Here is a 23,134-nt window from a genome sequence, read left to right on the forward strand (position 1 = left end):
CGGGCCAAGTGCTTCTATGACTTCATAGGGTCCCTGCCACTTTGCAAACAATTTGCACTCTGAAGTTGGAACCAAAACCATAACCCTATCCCCAGGCAGAAACGTCCTAACTTGCGCTTGTACATTATAGTGTCTAGACAGTGCGGCCTGTGCGTTCTCGAGATGTGTCCTAACTATAGGTGTCAGGGTTTGTATTCTTTCTCTCATACCCATTACATGTTCAACAAGGTTCTTCCTATGACCACCCTGTTCTTCCCACAGCTCCTTGGCAATGTCTAGGATCCCCCTAGGTTGATGACCATACAACAATTCAAACGGGGAGAACCCAGTTGACGACTGTGGCACTTCCCTAACAGCAAACATGAGATACGGAAGTAGCAAATCCCAGTCCTTCCCGTCTTTATCAATAACATTCCTTAACATGGTTTATAAGGTTTTATTGAACCTCTCCACTAAACCATCGGTTTGTGGATGATAAACTGACATACGGATTGGTTTAATCTTTAAAAGATCACACAGATCTTTCATCAGGTTCGACACGAAGGGCGTCCCCTGGTCTGTTAAGATTTCTTTTGGCACACCTACCCGTGTGAACATGTGGAACAGTTCTTTCGCTATGGTTTTAGCTGCCATGTTTCTCAAGGGTATCGCTTCCGGATACCTGGTGGCATAGTCCAAGACCACCAAAATATACTCATGCCCCCTAGTGGATCGACTTAGAGGACCAACAAAGTCCATAGCGATTCGCTCAAAGGGTGTTTCTATGATAGGAAGCGGTACGAGAGGTGCTCGTAACTTAGCTCAGGGACTGGTTTTCTGACACTCAGGACATGAGTTACAAAAACGTTCAACTTCCTTATATAGTCCGATCCAAAAAAACCTTTTTAAGATGCGCCGAGTGGTCTTTTCAATTCCCAGGTGAGCGCCAAACAAATGACTATGTGCCAGGTGCATTACGGTATTACGGTACTGTTGAGGCACTAACAGTTGTTCTACCTGGTCCTCTCCTACTTGGGTGACTCTATACAACAGGTCATTCTTTACTACATAATAGGCTCCTGCACCCCTACTTGGAGCGTCCTCCATGGTAACACTGTTTACTTCCACCACCTGGCTTTTAACATTTACTAGAGACGGATCATTAGCCTGGTCTCTCACAAACTGCACACTTGGTACCACCCACTGCTCAACGGCGTCGGGACCATTTCCGTCCATTAATGCAGGCGTAGCGCCTGTCTCATCAAGTATATCCTGGGCCTCACACTGAGTGCTAACTCCCTTCTTATCCCTTTTTGTACCCCTTCCCAACAATACTAAAGCCTGTTAAAAAATGTTCTTATTCCACTGATACTGGTCAGCTCGCTTTTCTTTGCGTGTTTTACGTACTTTAGTGCTAGGTGGGTCCAGTTCCTGGTCAGTGAATGGGAGCACCTGTTTCAAGCCCTCATGAGGGTCACTCTCACCCTGCACACCACTTTCAGTAGGGGGGGGGCAATTCCCCATTTAATTTTACCAAGTCTTCAAAACCTGGATAGTCTCTACCTAATATCACCTCGTGTGGCAGTCTGGTTATCACTCCAACTCTCATAGCATTTATTATACCGTTAAATTCAATGCTAACTTCACAGGTGGGGTAGTAATTAATATCTCCATGCACACAGGTGATACCGGTCCTACGACTATTGTCTAATTGTTCTGGCTTCACATATTTAGGTGAAAACCACTGTGACAGCACTTCCGGAATCATTGAGGGCTTGAGCTTGTTTCCCGTTCACCAAAACCTTTACCATAAACTTATGAGCAGCTAGGGCCACATTTACCACACTCGCTACACCACAGTAGTTCTGCTCACCTACATTACACTGCATTGGCTCAGTTTCATTGGGACATTGTATAGCTATGTGGCCAAACTCATTGCATTTAAAACACTTGTAGTTTTTATACCGTTCTACAATTGGTGGATTAACAGCTCCTCTATAATCCCCAGTTACCCCCAGTCCCTTTGCAGCCACCGGCCGCTCTTCCTTTAGTTCTGGCTTACCCGAATTCTTGTCAGGGTGTTGTTTCAGTCGGGGGGACCGTAGACCACTCCTGGCTGAAGCGACACTTGGATGGATGGCTAAATCCTCAGCGGCCATAAATCGCTCTACGACCGCAACAAAGTCATCAAGAGTTGAGGGTTCATTTTGTCCTACACACCTCCGCAAAGGGGGTGGCATAGCTCTCAGGAACCTGTCCAGGACCAGTATTTCGACCACTCTGTTAGCAGTATTCATATCGGGCTGCAACCACCGTCTGGCCAAGTGAACCAGGTCAAACATTTGTGACCTGGGAGCTTGTTCCTGCTTGAAACTCCAGGCATGAAACCGCTGGGTCCTTACTGCGGTGGTCACACCTGCCCGGGCCAAGATTTCTGTCTTGAGCTGGTCATAGTCGGCCGCTGCATTATGGTCCAAGTCATGATAGGCCTTTTGGGCATCACCTATTAGAAATGGGGCCACAAGGCCAGCCCACTTTACTTTTGGCCAAGCTTCTCTGGTGGCCACACGCTCAAATGACAACAGGTACGCTTCCACGTCATCGTCCCTGGTCATTTTCTGTAGCAGGTCAGTTGGCTTCATGTCAGTCACCCTTGTCCGGGAACCTTCAAGGGAGTCAAGTCTAGCAGCCATCTCCACTCTCTCCTGCCGGGCATGTTCCAACTGGGCTTTCTGTAGAAACAACTGTTCCTGCTGAAGTCGGTTAGTCTCCCTCTGGGCTGCAGTCTGATCCTGTTGGGCTGCGGTGGCCTGTAACAGAGCTTTCAGTACATCTTCCATGGCAGCAGTGGAATTTTATTTGCTTGTCGCTTTCCCTCCAAGACACTAGGGGGTGCTCTGATCCCACTTCTGACACCACAATGTAACCCAGTGGCTAGAAGGGTAAGCTGGAATCAGAATAAAAGCGCTTGGAGGCTGAAAGTGGTCTTCAAAGCAGGACTGGCAGTTTATTACTTACAGGTTTGAAATAAACAAGAAAACAAAAAAACCACAGCACCTCACAGGGCACAAAAGAAAAGGCCTAGCTATCCACAGAGCACTAACTAAACACAGGCTTTCCTAAACTACGGTTGGAACGGATAAGCCGCTTATCCAACAAAAAAAAAACAGTTACCAAACCGTAACTAAACACAGGGTTAATTTCTGTAGTAAGGGATTATATTCCTTTTCACAGACCATGTAAAATAAACTTGCCTTTAGTCTTCCACACTCTCTCACTCGCAATCACCGAGCACTGACAAAGAGACATCTTATATTTCTGCCTGATTTAGCTTAATTGGAGACAGCTTGACTTCAGCTGCTCCTACTAATCAGCTAGTTAAGCATGAGAGAGAACTGGCTCCTGATCCCCTAGTGGACATTCTGCACATAACCCTTTTCTTTAAAAAGTTTTAAGATCAGGAGCTTTCTGGGAACAGTGCCCTCTTCATTCTCAAGCTGATATATCTATTTTCCAACACAATTCCACACACCCTATTACTATATATATATATATATAAATTTATTTATTAGTGCTGGGACGAACACAGGATTTTCATGTTCGGATATTTGCTCATAAATTTTATATTTGTTCTGATATTCATTCATTTTCAAAGAGTAATAAAAGCCATTATATTGCTCAGAACGCAGGCAGAGGCAGAATAGCAGCCGGGGAAGGGTTTGTGGCCCCTGTGTGTGTGCCTTTTATTTTACAGCTAGATGTTACACTATGTAACACGTTAAAGTAGAAAAATAAAGTAAAGACTACATTGTGTAGGCCTTACTTTACCCAAGTGAATTAACTACAAAACAAAGGATGCCAAATAGCAGTTCAAGTTAAACGTTGTTTTATTTATTTCTGAAATAAATAGTACATGAAGTTGACACCACATTTTATTTATTTATTTTTCTTTTTTTCATTCCTTGCCATTGCCCTTTCTTCAAAGTAAACAGTGGCCAATGACATGTTTTCATAAAGTAATAATATAGGGTTTACTTGTGCCTTTTTGTAGCTGAACAATCAAATGAAAACTGAAATTGTATTTTAAACACTTCAAATAAAATGTGGACATGGCATTGTAAAATGAAGAGGGGAAAAAAACTCACTGTTTTGGTTCTCATTTATTACATTCCACATAACAGAAACTCGCAACAAAAATATATAATTTATACTGAGTCTTTTCATTTTCATTTAAAGTAGGAGGCTAGAAATCCCAAGTAGAAGTCAGAGGGGTGTGGGGGTCCTCCCCCAGCGCGGGTGTATGTACCAACACCCCAGCTGAAAATGAATTTTAGGGTTTTGCAGGGGTCTAAATCCTGCATACCCCTAAATATGTGCCTTAACCCTCAAGATACCAACAGGGGTCATTTTGACCCCATGCATATATTTTATATCTCTGTGGAGGTTTATTAGATTTTTCTCAACTTGTTTTGAATAAATCAATGTCATTGTTAATTGTATCTGCATCAATATGAACCTCTTATAATTAAAAATAATTTGGGGTCATTTTGACCCCAGTCAAAAGCACCCAATTCCCCCTATGAAATTGATGGAAGCATTTTTAGGGTCTGTGTTTCTGTGGGGACATTAGATCAAGTGATACACACCCTCGGGGGGAAGAGGGACCTCTGTCAGTAATTTTTCAGCAGGCAGACAGATCAGCTGCAGACTCAGAGCTCACCATGTGCGCAAGTCACATCCGGAAAAACTGCTCCTCCTTAGGTAGATCATATTCAGAATATATATTACCTCTGAATTATACACAGTTTATATGGTTATGACCATATATTTATGTTGTATATTATGAAATAAGACTGTAAAGATTGAAAAAAGTTCTCCCTAAGAGACATAGCATTATCTATGTCATATGCGTGGGAAAAAGTGCAACTGTAACAATTTTTGATGCTGCAGTACACAGTTGGGGGAGGGGCTTAGCCTACAGTGTTTCGGAGCCTTGTTTAGCTCAGATGTATTTTGAATGCTTCGATGTGAGGAATATTTGGGTGATAAATGTTTTGTTTTCAGATAACAATGGCAAACAGATCAAGACTCACAAGATTTGATGTAGCAGAGGTTGTGATACAGATTCTGAATGACCAGGGCAGTTCTGAGGACAGTGAGGATTCAGGAACTGATTACGACAACCATATGTCAGAGGTGTCTGAGCATAGTGACACTGAAACTACACCTATAGAGGTTCACCCTGTCACTGCAGAACCTTACATAAATACTACTGAGCAGCCACTGATTGAAGGGAGACAAGAAAGGGGAAGAGCAAGAGACAGAGGTGGGGCAAGGGGCAGAGGGAAGGCTAGGAGCAGAGGTCTTGGCAGTGCTCATTTGAAAAGGCAGAGTAGAGGTCGAGGCCATGGAAATGGTACTCCACATTCTGATGTTGGAGGATAGGAGATTGATCAGGGCACAGAGACTGTTCACGTAGCTGAGGAGACTGACACCATACCATATGTCAGCAAAAATGGGATGGAGGGAAAACACCCTCCCCCAGCAGGGCGCAGACGCGCAGCCGACATCATTAGCAGTCAGCCAGGTATTACAAAAGCAGCACAATGCAAAGAAGTTGTAGAGTCTTTTCATTTATTCATGACCCCAGAAATGATTGACACTATTTTACTTGAGACAAACAGAGAGACCAGAAGAAGAATCAGGGAGTGGAATGAAGGTAATCCCATGAGTCATGCGCGATGACTGGAAAGCAGTGGATGCCACAGAGATGCAAGCTGTCATTGGCCTTCTTATCATTGCAGGGGCATCCCGAAACAACCACGAGTCTTAAATTTCCCTCAGGTCAGAGGCTGACGGCAAACCTGTGTTTACTGCAACAATGCCAGAACAAGATTCCAACAAATATTGAAATATATGAGATTTTATGACAAGGCCACAAGACAAGAAAGACTGGCAACAGACAAGCTAGCCCCTTTTAGAGATATATGGACTATGTTTGTAACCCAGCTACCAAAATTCCTGATCCCGGGCACAGACTTGTGTGTGGATCAGCAGTTTGTTGGTTTCAGAGGCAAATGCAGTTTCCGCCAGTACATCCCATCAAAGCCAGACAATGGAATTCAAATCTGGTGGAACTGTGATGCAGAGACCAGTTACCCACTGAAAGGAGTGGTGTACCTCGGCAAACAACCAGGAGAGCAACGAGAAGTAGGCCAAGGGGCCCGAGTTGTCAAACAGCTTGTGGCACCCTGGAACAAAAGTGGTAGAAATGTCACCGCAGACAACTTTTTCACATCCATTCAATTGGCTGAAGAACTACTTTCTGATGGACTAACATATGTTGGCACTGTCAGGTCTAACAAACCACACATTCCAGATGAGATGAAGGCCAACCATGCCTGAAGAATAACACTTCGCTGTTTGGATTTCATGGGCAGCTTACCCTGGTGTCATATGTACCAGCAAAAGGCAAGGTGGTGCTGGCATTATCTACCATGCACCATGACACTAAAGTTCAGGGTGAGCAGCAGAAACCAGAGATCATACTACACTACAGTGCCACCAAGAGTGGTGTTGACAATCTTGATCATCTTGCAAAAATGTGCACAAGAAGAAGCAAGATCAATGGATGGCCCATGACACTCTTCTTCAACCTGATAGACATTGCTGCTATCGCTGCGTTCATCATCTGGATGGGAAATTTCCCTGACTGGAGGTCCTCAGATGGGAGCCGATGGTGTATTAATTTCTTGAGAGAATTAGGGAACGTCCTCGTCATGCCAAACATCAAGAGAAGAGCTCAAACTCCAACGCTCAAGTCTCCAATCAGAGCTGCAATGCTAAGCATGGGGGTGAAGAAAACAACTTGCGCTGTGAAAGTGCCACACTCTGCTACCAAACCCACTAAGCACAAATGATGTGGACTCTGCAACCGCAACAAAGACAGGAAAGTAGCAAGTGTCTGCTACTCTTGTCAACAGCCAGTATGCTCTGAGCATAGCATTCATCAGATTGTGTGCCATGACTGCCTGTAGAATATGGGGGTATCATATAACGAAAATGAGTCAGCAGTCAGTTTGAACAACTTTCAATGTGTGATGGCATATTTGGTATGCTAGACTATGTTTTCATTGTTGTTTTATGCTCTTTAAAAAATTTCGTACATTGATGTTCATGCCAAGTACCACAGATAAGTAGTTTTCTGTTAGTTAGTAGTTAGTTAGTTAGTAAGAGTTTTCTGTTAGTTGCTGTTCTTGGTTTTATGTAAATTCCGTTAATTTGAACTAAATGCATATGAAAAAATGAACATTTAGAAAAAAAGTTAAAATATGACAGAAATGCATGAATTAGAGGATTGAGAAAGAAGAGATGATGATGTCATATTGCCTTTTTACAACTAAGGAATTCGTTTAACAAAATGGCAGTTTATGATACAAAAAGTTAGTCATATTTCCGTTTTTTATCATTTGAAATTATATTTAGAATTTGACAGAATTATATAATATTTGGTTATTTGATTCAAAACAAGTCATTTTTGACCTTTCTGAAAGCTTAATAAAAGAAAAAGTGTTGTTGTTGCAGTGACTGTGGCTTTATTTCAATAGTTTCATTTTGGGGTCAAAATGACCCTGTAACAGGGTGACGTGTTACATGTGTGGGTAGTCACTGGAAAATACTGACAGACACAGAGCATTGGTTTTGATACGCCGCTCAGGCGTGCATATTTAATTTTAACACCGAGCTGACACTAGGGTACCAGCAATGGTAGACCCAGTGTCGCATTTAATAAGGAAATAAAAACTAAAACTAAAAATAAAAATAAAAGTTTGCCACACAAAAAGACGAGTGCTAGTCCCACTAAAAGGAACGTCTCGCTCCAGGAATCTACTACTCTATGGTAACCCTCTTTATACTGTTTTGGGATCCACATCCCCTAAGCTGACCTACTTCTGTTGTGTTGTTTCTGAAGTCCTGGCCTCCCAGCGACTCCGGGCCATTCTGACGGTCCTGGCTGCGCAATCGCCTTCACAGGCCCCGTCTTGCAGTTAAAGGGCTCCGTAGTAGTAGTTCTCGCAGAGCAGACGCTTCCCTCCTGATGTAAACAAACACTCTCACTCAGCACCCGTCTGCACAGCAATGGCCTTGCAGCAGCCCCGAGCTGTAGCGCAGCCACTTTTAATAAATAAATAATACATTTTTAAAAATGCTTATGAGAACTGCAATTTCGAACACTGTTGAGTTTACAGTTTTCAGAAATTCGTTTCTGTTGCATATTCTGTAAACATTAAACAGATTTCTACAGCAAGTTGTATTTTTTCTTTCGTTTTTAATATTTGTTTTAATTCTGTTAACTGTTGCTTGATTAAAATAAATACAAATAACAATAAATAATGCATTGGCATTTACTTGAACAGCGTAGCTTGAAAGTAAAAGTCCAGTACATAAATAAAGTTATAGGGTTATGAAATGAAAAATCACAACTTAAAATGGAAAAGAGTAATGCTGAAACGGAAAATCACTTTGGTGTAGAAATTACATACACAAATGGTTTTGGATGTGTCTTTTTCATTTTATTAATACAGATTAGTACAAACCGACATACCACTTCTTTAGGAGATTAGCATACGATAGGAAGTCTGGAGCAGCTTCCCTTTTTGGCTGGTGAAGTTGGCTGGTGCTTGTAGTCTGCTACAAAACACTGCAATACACTGCTAACTAGCTTTTAATTTGTATTGAATTAAAGTATGACCACTTACTGTAGAAATCACATTAATGTTTATGTAGTACCCTGGACAAGGGTAAAAGTTATTAACATAGATTGTATACACTCTATTAAAGAGTTTTAATGTAATACTGCTGTAGCTCAGTGTTGCCAGAATGTGTCGCTGAGCCAACTGTACAGCTGGTGAGTGTGTAGGAGTAAAAAGTTTCAAAGTGAAAGCAAACTCAGAGTTAACCCATTCATTAATGCCTAATTTTTTATACTGTGTATCTATGTTTGCACCATGCCTTTTAGCACCCTAAAGGCCTGGACATACCAGCACTTTGCTTTTTGACACACAGTAGATACATTTAGCGTGAAACTACGTGGAAAGACATGGAAAGTGTGATATCAACAGAAGAAGAGGAGGAAGAAGAAGAGATTTATACTGTACATAAGTTTGAACATTTCCATTTGACTTGAACTTCTTAAAAAGGGAATTTAGATAGTAAATTGATAATTTACCTTTGATTAGTAAACGTCTAAAAAACTATTCAAATGTGCACACATCTGGTATTTTTGAATTCAGGACACTCAGAGCAATTCAAGACTAATGTATTTTTACCTAAAGCTGTCAGTATTCTGCCATCTTGTATGACAAGTTATATGACAAGCTACGTCACTTAAACCTGCTTCACTATTGGTTGACACCCTTATGACTAATCGGTCTCAGTCAGTCTTAGTTGGCAACTGCCACACACAAACAGGCTGATCACATCTGAACGAAACTGCGTCTGAAAAAGATTCAACACGTTCAATATTCAAATCTGAAGACATCCTGACTGAAATCTGCATAATCTTGGTTTTAAGTGCACGCACACTGCTACGATTCATCCAGACTGTATGGCAGTTGAGGTGAGATGAGTTGGGTTTCTCTTACCACGCAGTATTTCAGGCAATTTACCACCATTTAGTGCATGATGCCCTTAGACAGCAAACTAGATTATGCGCGTGCAAGCATAGTGCTCTCTATGGAAAGCTATCTGGGTCAAAAAAGTGTTGTCAGAATCTCATGGGACAGAAAAAAGGTAAGCATGTCTTCTTCCATATTAAATATTTGCTGCAAGGATCGGAAAGCAGCCCTTTCATGGCATCAATGGTGACAGTAATGTAAACTGTAAACATGACAGTACATTTAAAAAGGAGTGGTGGCCCATCAATTCCTACATTGATCATTTATGCACCATGTCTTATGTGGTAAACTAATCACCCTGTATATATGTGTGTGTGTGTGTGCTTCTTTCAACACTGCACATTTGAGGCCTTATTTAAAGCCACTGGCGACAAGCCATGTATTCTATAGCACACAGTGCTTGTCCTTTCTCTTCTTGTGTAAACCCAACAGCCTTTTTAAAGGCTACAACAGCATTAAAAGAGAGAAATTTCCTTGACAGTAGTGTCGTATTTACAAATTGTTATCGATATTTCTGTCATATACACTCCTGCATAAGTAAAAATGCACGATTATACTTAAAAAAAGTAATGCACATAACACAAGCAATCAGCTTTAAACTTAGATTTTTTTCTCAGTCGCTTGTATGACACAACAGAGCAGTGTACTTTATACTTTATTGTATAGCCTTCGCAATCACTAGATCTCAATCCATAGAAATGCTTTGGACTGATCTGAAGCTGTAGCCAAGCATTGTGTATCCACTTTGTCTGAGCTGAAGAAAATATGCAAGACAGAATGTGCCCAGATTTAACCAACAAATGTAACGTACTAGTTAAGAATGATCATAAACATCTGAAAGCCGTAATAAAAGCAAAAGGAGGACACATGAAATAATAAAGCAGGGGTGTCAGTACATTTGTACTGAATGAATACTTTTAAATACATTATTTTAATAACAATTATTTGTTAAATTACTTGAAATTGTGTTTTTAGCTATTTTTTTTTTATTAATAAGTGATTAAAGTTTACTAAATGATCCTTAATCTGTGACCTTGAATCATTGTATAATAAGCACAGCGTGCCAATAATTCTGTCTGCAACTGTATGTTTAGATATGAGACCTGTTTTATTTTTGTATTTTTAGAAGCCATTAAAATGCCAGATTTTTGTAAAATGCCATCTGCAACAGTAATCATCTACAGTAAATTAAATACCAAGACTGCTCTGGTTGTGAGCTGAGGTCATAGGCGGGGCAAAGCTGCCGTATCAATATAACTACTTATTAGTAGTGGGAAACACACATAAAGCAATAACGTAGGGCACAGCCAATAGCCAGGACCAGAAGTAGTGGATGAATAAATGTTAACAGATATTAATTTAGCAATCTCCTGTGTCGTGACGCGTGGTTTACGTATTCCCTCTGCGAGTGACCTACCACTTGCAGTTCTGACTTGTTGCTGGTTGTTCTTGCTCTGTGCTACTTCCGCACGACACGATCACCACTTCTACATTCAAAATCGGAGCCCTGATTGGATAGCATATTTCCCAGCCTACTCAACATTGATTGGCTGGGTGCTGTCAATACGCCACTAAACGCGCTTGCACTGGGTTTTTAATTTCATCCGAATCACACTTTTGGAGAAGCCACTCCCTGCGGGGCAGGCGCGATTGACTTGAACCACTGCGTTTGCAATTGCACTCATTTCATCAGAATAGGGCCCTATGTATCTATTTCATAATGCATAATGTTTTTTCTAACTTCATAGAGTTCACATAAACTGTTTTAAAATTTCTAAAAAGTAAATGAAAAAATCATGACCGAGGGGATATACATTTTTACAAATTTGACAAAACAACCCTTTTTCCTATACCGTCTCCTGGTCCACACAGAGAGGGAAAATTATTTTAAATGTTGACACTGCATCATGATAAACAAGCAAGGCAATGCACACTCCACGCCAGCCTCTGAGAGTTTGTTTGGCAGGAAGTTGAGTCCAGTCAGGTGCATTGTGAACCAGTTCTGGCACTCACATATGTAAAGAGAAATACGTCTACAGCTATTTTGTTGTTTTAGAATGAACGAGAATGCCATTGTCAGTATGCAATTGAAATCTAATACAATAATACACCAGGGATACAATGATACAGACTTGTCTGCTGCTTAATGTTGATGATTTGCACGTGTTTGTAACCATTTCGTATCAGGTTGCTGCAGCAGGATGTCCTTGCGAACATGATGCTTGCATCTTAGTAGACTTGTCTGTAAATAACATGACAATCAAAATAAAATAAATAGCTTAAATGTCTTGCTGTGAAAGTTTGCTGATCCTGTGGGTGGGAGATAACCTACTGGGTTACAATAGTAAAAATTGGCAAGACCACCACAGTACAGTTGTCAGTGTAGTACAAGCCCACTGTAGCACAGCATGCAATCCATAAGGAGAGGATTTTACTAAGCCACCTGCACATTACATAGTGAAGGAGCCTGTTCCTTTTCAAATTATTTCCAGATTTAAACAGGCAGCAGAGCAAAGCTTGGCTGATACAGGAACCTACTGAACACTATCACTGACCATGTAAAAACTGTTTTCATTATTTATATATGTAGTGCAAATCTATTAGACACTTGTCAGATTGCACTGATCCCCCCCAAAAAAGTAATCATACTATTTTGTAACCGATTGGAACTGACAGACTGAAACAATAGAAATTAGCATGGTATTACTAGTGTTGTAAATAGGAAAGATGTTACCAAACCAAAACTGACATTTGCATAAAATTCCAAACCAAAACTAAATTTCTTGTGCAGTGAAAAAGCATTGGCAGTTTCATGAGTACATCACACACTTTGTTGCATGTAGATGGTTCATGTTAACATCCCTTAACAATTTTAATATGGTAACATTAATCAAGTTATAGATAAGACTTAACTGATTGATTCTGACAGCCTGCAGTAGGAATAACGAGGCTTCAGATGGCCATGTCTGTTTTCAAACAGACATGTAAGCCTGTGTTCTGTGTAACTGAAACATTTTGTTAATAAATGCACCTTAAGCCCTGAAAAGCTGAATCTGGAAGTTTTTTGAGTTTAAAAAAAACATTATATATATATATATATATATATATATATATATATATATATATATATATATATATATATATATATATATATATATATATATATATAATATCTATCGCATGAGCTGCAGTTGTGCTTAGACGTGATTTGCATGTGACACTTGATGATGATGGGGGTACCGGGGTATAATTTAATGCCTATTACATTATTCTTTCTGTATAGTATCTACTTGTATAATATATTGGTATGTGTGATGCAGTAACATTGTATTGAGCTTATTTGTCACAGTTAATAAACAACTTGTGTATAATAATGGTATCTCCTGTTCCCTTGTCTGCACAAATGCAGTTCGGTTTTTCGGCTTTAAACTTTCATTTCGGTTTTACTGAAACTTAGTGGAAGTCAAAATGCCTGAAAGAGTTAATAAAAAACTGAACCAATCGTCACCGACTTGCATCCCAATTTTGAAGCGACTATTAAATGTTGTGACACCATTCGGGAATTGCATTCCCTTGTCACGCAAGTATGCCTAGTTTTATTTCAAAATTGTTCTTAAAGCACAATGAAAACAATAAACTAGCTGTTGGTTTCAAAATAAATCCATAAATCTTAGTGTGTAATTATTTGTCATATAGGTTTCAAACATGCATTTTTATTTAAAAACATATCTGATACTACACTAGTTTAAAGAAATCTCTGTTTGCAAGCCATGCTTTCAGATAGCGTTGCACTCCCTTAGTCAATTCACCCGAACAGTGAAATTGTCCTTATTCCCTCAACTGCTTCTTTCCTGTCATTACCAAACCACCTGCTTCCCCTATATGACATGCTTTGAGCCAGTAACATGCATGCTTTGCCCTAGAAGACACTGCTGAGGTAAAATAACCTGGGATGTGACGTTGTAGCAGATTTCCTAATAAAGGCATGGAAACTAAAAATGTTCTTTAACCATGTAAGAAGGTTCGTTTTAAGCCCTGTGGGGAAGTGTATAAAAGCAGAATTTGGCCACAGTTTCAAGAAGAAACAATACTCTTTTATTAACAAGATCAAGTTTTACCAAATCAAAAAAAAAGAAACAAACAAGTGTGCTGCACTACAAATACAAATGTTATGAATAAGGCCCAATTTGGGGGACCAGGGTCTTTTTACCAGGGCCGTAACCAGCCATGAAAAAAATTTTGCACGTTAATCGCTGGAATAGAAATCTTAGTTAGTCGGCTCTTTTCACTTTTAAATAAGTCGGCAAAAAACATTTAAAGGCAGGTACATTTGTCAGAAATAAAACCCCAAAAACAGAAACTCTGACAATTTAAATACCGATATTAAATTGAAGTACAAACAGGAGTGTAGTTGGGGCTATACAGAGACTCATCATAAGCAAATAGACACAATTTAAGCATACAGTACATTGAGCTGCACACTGCTTGATTCACTCACACCCAATTTCAACTGTGTATTGGCCTATTCATGGAGCTCAATGTTTGTCTGTCAGGACCGAGCTGTGGCGACATCGCTGTCTATAAGGCATATTTATGTATAGTTAGTTACAGTGTCTATCAGTGGCAAGCCCCCAAACCGCTACATAAAATGACCTAATAATATTCACAACCTGATAGGGCTGCAACGAAGGGTACATTTTCACCTTCAAAGGTTTGGAACACATTACCGAAGGAAGGTTTGGTACTAAATTGCATCATTTACCATAGCTACTTGTTTATATTTGACTGAAAACAGGTAATCCATATAAATGGAATAAAACATTTGCAACACTTTGCTGTCGAGATGGCGAATAAAGAAATTAAAGGTTTGCCTCTGGATAACTCGAGCTGGAGCAGGGAGGGGCGGACAGTGCTCAGTTTTCAAAATTAAAATTATTAGTGTTAGCGTATATTTTGTATGTTTCAATCATATTCTACCAAAGCACTTCTCTTACACTGTCTTGTACACTAGGTATTCAGTACATATTTTACTGAAGCAATACAACCGCTATAGGTACCGCCCCAGTGCTTTGGCATACTATACCCTACTCCATACATGGCAGAGGCGCCGAGTTGCTACATATAAAGATTTGGTAGCGGATTTTAATACAACAACTTTTGTTTACGTGATAGCGAACAAACCTTCGAACACAGCCCCACAACCTGAATAGCTGGCTACGGCTTTCTTTACCCTGTCATGTAACTTTTGTGTTTCTTTCACAACTGCACATTTGAGACCCTTGCAGCTAATATTTAATATAATAGCTAATACAGTAGTCTCTGCATATGAGAACACCTCCTAAGAGAACACTTCACTTAAGGGAACACCCTTGTGGTAAAACTGATTTTTCCCATTGTAAATGCTCCGGCTAAAGGAACAGGAACTTCGCTTAAAAGAAAACCTTCTTGACACCGATAGCGATTCGTTCACAACGCATACAGTACTGTTTTGAAACCTGATAACTCCTCATCATCAAACTTAAATTAAAATGGTTTATTCAGTCTTTTCATATCATTGAATTGTTTTGTATTTTGATACAAATGGCAAAATGTGCCACTGTTTCTCTTGCTACACAAAGCTGGAAATTGTTCTAGCTCTTGAAAAAACCTGAATCGGACACAAGTCGCTGAGCAATGTGGTGTTTCCCATTCCTGTATATTGCTGTTGCATTTTGTAATGTGTGTAGGGGTGCTGTGTTAATTTAGTTTTGCTTTAGTTTTATTAACGTTAGTTTGTCTGTTACTTTATTATTACAGTTTATTAACATATACTTGCTTATTGTTTTGCTTTTACTTAAGTTAATTTCATATGCTGATGCACGTGCGTCATGACAAGTAATACATATGTATTTATTTATTTATTTATTTATTCATATTGTGTCTGGTGGCTAACTCCGTCTTAGAGAACACTTCACTTCTTCCCGAGGGTGTTCTCTTATCCGGAGAGTACTGTAAAATTGAAGTTCAAAGGTGTGATTTTATAGAATTATTTTGTGAACTGGTAATAAACAGCTCGGTTCATACACAATATTACTTCACAGTAGCTGGGATAAAAAAAATATCTTCTAACCATAGCATTCTGTAATAAATACAAAAGGCTAATTTTAAGTTGTTATAGTAACTTAGCCATATAGAAGATGATTATTGCATGGATAAACAAGGATTTTCCCTTTTGTGCTTTGCTACTAAATCGATTAATGAAAGTGTCTTGGAAGTTGAATTTTATTTGTGCTAGTGTGCCATCAGTGTTTATGTACAGTAAGTTAAGCATAGAATTAAGGTTAATTCTCTTGGGGAAATAATGACAAAACCCAGGGTCAGAGAATTGTAATTGTTGATCTGTAATTAGGAGCACACAGAAATTACAAAGTCATTTTTGTTTTTGTAATATGTATTGATTAGCAGTTTTCTTAGCATTAGATGGGGTCAGTAGTCTTTTTGTCTATTTTTACCTACTTGACAGCTTTGCCCTTAACCCTAAAACATATTTTGTATGTTTTATGATGGAGTAAATAGAGACAGGTACTTGGACTAATAACTATTTCATAAAAGGTGATCTTGATCTGAATCAAATGTTCATATATACTTGCAAAATATATTGAATTGCAGTATGATGGGGGGAGGAGGTATAAATTAACTTGTGTATAAATCAATACATTTAAGAAATTATTATTGTAGATAGGGATCATATAAAAAATGTGTGACACAGTGACTAATTTTAACAATTAATCTTGATGAATCTTGTAACATTGTGTCAACCAGTTGAATTGAGTTCAAATTCTGATACCTATTTATACAGAGGTTTTAATGGAGCCATTCTTTCTATGAGATAGCTAGCTCATTAAAATCGTTGTTGTCCGAAGAGTAGACAATTATCTATTCAGGCATACAAAAATATTTAGTAAGTAAGAGTGGAGTAAAACGGGCAAAAAATGCTCCAAACCCAAACACCACAAACTGAGTCTATGTACAGTATGTGTGTGAGGCCTCATTCAAAAAACTCTTATGTGCCTATGGTGTCTGTCCTTCTCTGTTTGACTGTCATATTCTACATGGTGAACATGACATCTGCCACTATTATGCACCAATCTTTAACCAAACTTGTACCATACATTACTAGCCTGCTTAAGGCATTTTGAATTGCATATGCTCATAATCCGGTAAACTTGATATTATACACATATTGTTAACCTGTACATTCACTCTGTCTTCCCTTTGCAGTTCAAACTGCTGTTGCTGTGCCTTAGCTGTACCCAAACTCAGCCTTACTGAACCACAGAAACAATATTTCACTTGTAATAAATAATAGATTCAATCAAATGTAGGGTTATACAAACAGGTGCTATGCGATTGAGAGCCCGCTGAATGTGGCTGTACTGGTTTACATTCTGGGGTAACTATTCACAAATGTGCCGCATCGGCATAGCTGTTGGCTAGTGAAGGTCATTAGGATGATCAATACAGCCCCATGAGTTTGGAGTTTTCCCTACAGAGTAAAGTGTTTTTCCTGGCTCTTTCTTTATCACTGTTGCTGTCTTCCATCACGAAATCCTTATGGTCACGGGCAGATTCTTATGTTCTTTTGTGTGTTTAGGCATTTCTTTACATTTCGCCACAATTTGCAATTCTGTTTTAAATTCCACGAGGGTGTAAATACTCACTATTGAACTGGATTATAGCTTTACATCTCGCGAGCAAGAAATCTTGTTTTAAATCTTGCAAGCATGTTACAATTTGTTTACGACTGTAAGTCGCCCTAGATAAGGGCACTGCTAAGAAATAAATAATAATAATAATAATAATAATCCCCCAATAGAAATTTATGAAGTGTAGGACATTTTCAGAACAAGTCAATGCGAGATACATACAAGTCAGGAAGGAATGACATTGCCCAACTGTATTGCAAATTATTATACTTTTTTTTTTTTTGGTAGGTATTTTTTTTTCACGGGGAAAGGGGTGAAGTCAACATGAATTGATTAACCATTTCCAGTGTTTTTCTGGCGTTTATTGGATATACACTGGTTTCTTTTTTGTATCGGGAATTTTATTGTTTTTTCTCGGTTAAAACCGAAAATCAGAAACCCTGATTATTGGACACTACATAGCAAAGAATTAATGACTTTTTAAGAAGTTTTCACTGGGATAAAGTGCTTGTTGACAGTTTACATGCAGTATTAGTAATATATGCCAAATACTCAGTAACTTCTGTATTTCTTGGTATTTTCACTCCCTCCATTTCAAACTCTTCCAGGGTAATGTACATTCTTAAGGAGTTTTAAAATATTTAAAAGCTAAACGCTGTTTCCGTAAAAGTCTGATCTAAATCTTTATATCAGTATGTACAGCTGAAATGTTCACACTGTTTGTTTTGTGTAGCTATCCTGTCAGCTGTTGTACCTTAATTTAATCTGTAACCATCCTGAGACAGGATCATGCTGGCCACTGATCACTGCAGGCTTTTTCATAGCAGCACTTTCCATAAATGTCTTTTGATTAAATTGAGTACATTCCACAGAGAATAAAATGCTGCAAGGTGAGACTGGCAGGTTGACTGCTTTCTTACCTTATTAAAGGTGGGTTTATAACAGTGACAATAGTGCAGTGCTGTTCCGGGTTTTGGTGCTGGCTCTTGGCAACAGCTCTGGAATGTGTTAACTGTCTAATAATAACAAAAAAGACAATTATAGACAAACAAATAAAACACTCACGAAATGTATAATCACTGCTCTCTCTCGGGTCCTTTCAGGTTTAATATACAAACCAAAGCAAAGGAACAGATTGTGATTCTCCGTCGCCTTTTATGCTGTCACACATGACCCCTTGGTAAACGAGTGCAACCGCCTCTCCAATCTGCGGCTGCCATGTCGTTTCCCTTCCAGGTCAATGCATTCTTTCAACGGAGTCGCGCCTTCATCCAGACTGGCCGACTTCCCGACCCTGGGAAAGAACTGTCAGAGCAGCTGCTTAGCGCCCTCACAGGTCGGGAGGGAGATTTACAAGCAAGAATCATTGTATTTCAGTCACATATCCCACCATTCAGAGTGGAGCCGAAGGAACACTCCGCTGAATCTATCTTTCCCATTACTCCCCCCTCCCAGGAAAAATCAGCATTTTGATGGTCTTTCCCCGCACGGTGTACCATGTGGTACATGAAGGGTTGCAACGCCAGATACCATCGAGTTATCCGGGCATTGCTGTCCTTCATTGTGCTTAACCACTTGAGTGGGGTGTGGTCTGTGACAAGATCAAGTGAATGTCCCAGCAGGTAATATCATAAAGAATGAGTAGCCCATTAAAAGTTGCGCTCCCGAGGTAGCATCTTTTTACTGAGATACAGTATCAGGTGTTCTACTCCGTCTACCTTTTGGGACAAGACAGCACCCAAACCCACGTCCGACGCATCGGTGTGGAGGATGATTGTCTTGGTGAAATCAGGTGTGATAAGGGTGTGGGCCTGGCAAAGTTTACGATTAATAGTATCAAACACCCCCTGACACTCAGGTGACCATTTAATTAAATTTGTAGCACTCTTTTTGGTGAGGTCTGCTAAAGGGTTAACCACTGTGGCATATTCGGGGATAAAGCTGTGGTAATAACCGGCTAATCCCAGTAGTGACCTCACCTGAGTCTTGGTTTTGGGGATCGTCGTGTCGACCAAAGCCTGGATTTTGGTGACCACGGGTCTCAACCTTCCATTTCCCATTAAAAATTCCAAATATTGAGTCCCTGTTTTGGCAAACACACATTTTCTCAAGTTAGCTGTCAGCCGGGCAGCTTAGAGACTGAAGGACAGCTGTAACCCTAGCCAAATGCTCTTGCCAGGTGGAGCTGTAAATCACCACATCATCAATATACGCTGCTGCATATTCATGATGTGGGCGTAAAACCTGGTCCATCAGTCTCTGAAAGGCAGCGGACGCACCATGTAGCCTAAACGGCATGGTTTTAAAGTGAAACAGCCCTTCTGGTGTTGAAAATGTGGTTTTCTCTCTAGAACTGCAGGTTAAGGGGATCTGCCTGTATCCCTTTGTCAGGTCCAGAGTCGAGTGTTTGCGCTTACGTTACAAAACGTCTCAGCATCTGCTTCAAGGTCTGATTAAAGCAATCCACCAAACCGTCCGTCTGTGGATGATAAACAGACGTCCTGATGGGACATACTTTTTTTGTTTTATTCGGTCGCATGAATTAACCAAATTTTCCATCCCAGTTGTCCTGCTTTTTTTTTTTTTTGTAATACGCATAAAAAAGTTTGATGGAAAAGCAGAATTTTGGTCAACATAATAAAATATACTGGATCAGCCTGTGTTAGGAGTAAGCATTTGGAGCATTTATGAAATTGCACATGTATGTGGATCACGTTGCAGAATTTAAAACTTGTGATGTGTGAGCTGCTGAGCTTTTAAAGCTTGCCATGCAACAGGAATCCAGAACAAATCTGAACTCTAGCATGTTTGTGAAGTTTCATAGATTTGAAGGAATGTCTGGAATGGTACCCTACGTACTATTCTGAGGTGAATTATTTATTATTTATAGTGCAGGGGTTTTTTGTGTAGAAAAACAATAAGCAATACATATTTCAGTAGAATGCTGAACATCCTGTACTAGGATCTGGATTCTGAAAAGCAAAAAGGTGTGTGACCATAGAACTTTAACCCCAATATGACCAGTCTTTGACAACTGTGTTGAATGACTTGCAGGGCTCTACGTTTATATTTTTAACTACTGACCCCTTGAGCCACTGAGCTACTGTTTTTACTGGCCCGGATGCAATTTTATCTGGCCCAATATACTTATATATTTTTTCATGATGGTTTTTATTTTCAGTATGTTTCTAACTGTGTATGGTAACCAAAGAGAGCCCATGTCTCAAAAGAAAGTGACTAAACGAAGCCTTTCAATATATGTTACTTCATCCATTTAACATGCACACATTTGTGTGCTTGTCAGAAAATTAAAATACTATTTAGATTTGAAAATGTATGTGTACAAATGATACTCATTTTTTCACAAGCAAACATGCAATCGAGCCGTTACCATATGGTCACAGCAATGCGAAAACTGAATTATAATAATCCTAATTAGGGATCCGTGGGTCAGTGTAGTAGAATACACGATTACACGAAAAAAAAAAAATTTGAGTACACAAAAAACAGCCTTATACATTAGCTACTAGTAGAAACGCATCTTCATTTTATTTTTTAATGCTAACGCTATGTCAGTCTTAAACCCGTTGTTATTTGCATATATTAAACATAAGGACCCTAATTATTTATGCAATGCTTGTAATAGCAACATTCTACAGTAATCTTATCCTGTTTGAAATTGTTGCCAGTAATCTTATTCTGTTTGAAATTGTTGCCAATTTTATTGCCTTGTTTTTAGCTAATGTTAACAGATCTCTGCTTGAGTTCCTCTGTAATGACTGTACACAGCAGCTTGTGCAGCTGTTGCTAGCCAGTCGTGAAACAGCTTCTGGGAGCATGGCACTGGCGAACTTTGAATGTGTGAACTGAAATAAAATAATGTGTATAGCAAGTGCTAAAAGAAATAATCCAAACTTGGGTAACATTGAATTTAGAAAGGTAATTTAACGTTATGATGAATATAAAGACATACTAAATGTTAAGCAGAACAACGCAGTGACTAATAAGAAAAGGCAAGATACTTGGAGTTGGAAAGGAGTTCTTTTTTAACTCTGGACTGCAGTTCAATGTAAAACATCTACTGTTGACATTCTGTGAATGGATGGAGTAACGTCAGCATTTGCACTGACCATTAAAAGTACATCCAGGTAGCGTTGTTTTTAATAATTTACAGGTTATTGAATAAACAAAGCAACTTGACTTAGATTCATCTGATGTCAGTACTTGATGGCTAGTTAGTAATGTTAATCTGTTGTAATGTTGGAATGGATTTTCTATTGTTTTCCCCAGGTTACAATATTTACACTATTAAGATTATTTTATAAATATTATTTGTTAGAATTAAACCGATGTAGAATATTTATGTTGCTATATGATGAGTGTTATTTTATTCTGAATACACTACAACAAAAATTATTATTTGGTGGTTTAAGCAATATTATGCTACTGTTGCTTTAATTGGAAGAGAGACGCGCTGTGACGATGCTGCTCATTGAGTTCTGTATTTTAATTCAGTAAACAAAAGGAAAAACTTGTGCCTAAGGAAATAGGGTATTGGACGAAGAAATCTCGTCTTGGACATTGTTTGTACACTTTGTGAACCCGGCTAAACTTTACCGGCTTACACTGTTGCTGTCTGCTTGTACACAAGCATTTGCCTTTTACTCTTGGGAGCGTAAGGGACCAGAGTTTGGGTAAAAAATGTTGCACCCTGTGTATTCAAATAAGAAACTATTCGAAATTCCCATCCCTAATCCTAATAATAAACACTTTTAAAACAACATTCATAATAGAAAATAATAATAATCCTTCTCAGAGCGTTGTCACTTGTGTAGCCTCTCCCAAGTCAGCACCAATCTTGTTGAGTGATACCAACGAGTCCTGGAAAGATTGTGAATGGCATTTTTGACCTGGACACATCGGATCCCAAATCAAAAAGTTAAACAATTCGATCGCGTATCTGGGTATCCATCGGGACATCTTACTGTGAGACTGGATATGATGTAAACTAAATGTTGAATTCACAACAAATAAAGCTGCTGTTTTATCTGCAAGTCTGGGAAACTGACACCAAACAAGGCAGAATGTTACTTTTTTTTCACTGTCATAATGAAGCCACATGAAGCATCCACTCTAAATGTTAGTCCATTTTTTTCATAATTACTTTTCTTTATGATTTATTGATTTCAGCGCTTTCCTTTTGGCTTATTGGCTGCTTTGTTGTAAAGTTGTAGTTATGTTAAAAAATGGTTTGTAAATACGTTTTCAGCTTTTTGGCACACTGGCCCATTTTCCTGTATTTATGAAACGGAAGCCATGTGCACTATATATATATATTATACTAGTTAAATGTAACCGGCCCAGTCGGGCCTGTGGTGCTTCATAAGTACCGGCCAAACTGGGATCTCTACCGGACCCGGGCCGCTGGGCCATGGTTAATGTCGAACCCTGAATGATATGAATAAACCAATCAGTGTGCCTCGACACTCTCTCGATTACAAGATTGAATAAACCATTTGAATTTAAGTTTGATGATGATGAGTTGTCAGGTTACAAAACAGCACTGTATCAGTTGTGAAGGAATCGTTAGCAGTGCCAAAAAGATGTTCTTTTAAGCGAAGTTCCTGTTCCTTTAGAACGGACAGACCGGGGATAGCGGCAACAAAACATCCATTTAACCACCAAAGGCTCTTTTAAGAGCGACCCCAATCTTTTTTTTTAAAAAAGCTGAAAGTTTAAGGTCTTTTTTTTAAAACTATTTATTTTCAGAATGGGAGAGGGAAACGCTGTAGT

General features: G+C 39.2%; 1 protein-coding gene across 1 annotated transcript in view; it reads left to right on the forward strand.

Moving 5' to 3' along the window:
- Positions 1-23,134, forward strand: part of LOC117421535 (guanine nucleotide-binding protein G(q) subunit alpha) — a 97,797-nt gene that overhangs the window by 8,384 nt on the left and 66,279 nt on the right. The window lies entirely within an intron of this gene.

This window comes from Acipenser ruthenus, chromosome 1, assembly GCF_902713425.1.
Source record: "Acipenser ruthenus chromosome 1, fAciRut3.2 maternal haplotype, whole genome shotgun sequence".
Classification (NCBI taxonomy): domain Eukaryota; kingdom Metazoa; phylum Chordata; class Actinopteri; order Acipenseriformes; family Acipenseridae; genus Acipenser; species Acipenser ruthenus.